The 773-nt window shown below is 46.7% G+C and overlaps 1 pseudogene; it reads left to right on the top strand.

Annotated features, from left to right (window-relative positions):
• Nucleotides 1-230: 230 nt before the first annotated feature.
• LOC120266187 lies at nucleotides 231-324 on the top strand (annotated as a pseudogene).
• The last annotated feature ends 449 nt before the right edge of the window (nucleotides 325-773 follow it).

Below are 773 nucleotides of genomic sequence, written 5' to 3'. Positions count from 1 at the left end.
TCTCCACTTGGGCCGCCAATGAAGTTACCGCATCAGTTTCATGGAGACCGGCCACCTTTTTGTTCTCCCTAGTGTTCTACTGGTAGCTATTTAACCCCATTTCCTCAATCAATTAACGAGCCTCATCGGGGGTCTTGCTACCTAAGGTACCTCCTGCCGCCGCATCCAAGAGTTGCCTTGTACTCGGGTTCAAACCATTGTAGAAGGTTTGAACAATCAGCCACTCCGGGAATCCGTGTTGCGGACACTTGTGCAGGAGTTCCTTGAACCTTTCCCATGTCTCAAATAGAGACTCCAATAGGATGAGATCTCATTCCTAAGCTTTGCTGATTTTTCGAGAGGGAAATAACGGGCTAGAAAAGCTTCTATCACCTCCTCCATGTAGTGATTGATGCCTTAGGTAATGAGTGTAACCACTGCTTTGTTTTCCCCTTTAAGGAAAATGTGAAGGCCCTCAATTTGACGGCATCATCCGTCACACCATTAATCTTCAGCATGTCACACACCTCGAGGAAGCTCTCTATGTGACTGTTTGGATCCTCATCGGCCAAACCGTTGAATTGTGCGGACTGCTGCAGCATGTGGATGAATGCTGGCTTTAGCTCAAAATTCTGAGCTGTGATTGGGGGACACACAATACTCGATTGTGTCCCCAACACTGAAGGTCTGGCATAATCGGATAGTGTCCGTTGTTGCTCATTTTGTTCTGCCATGTTGTCAGATCCTTCTACTTCCAAATCAGCTGGATTAGGCTGTTCGTGTATAGGTTATTT

This window comes from Dioscorea cayenensis, chromosome 7 (assembly GCF_009730915.1).
Source record: "Dioscorea cayenensis subsp. rotundata cultivar TDr96_F1 chromosome 7, TDr96_F1_v2_PseudoChromosome.rev07_lg8_w22 25.fasta, whole genome shotgun sequence".
Lineage (NCBI taxonomy): Eukaryota > Viridiplantae > Streptophyta > Magnoliopsida > Dioscoreales > Dioscoreaceae > Dioscorea > Dioscorea cayenensis.
The sequence above is the reverse complement of the archived record's forward strand: the minus strand, read 5'-3'. Positions and strand labels throughout refer to the sequence as shown.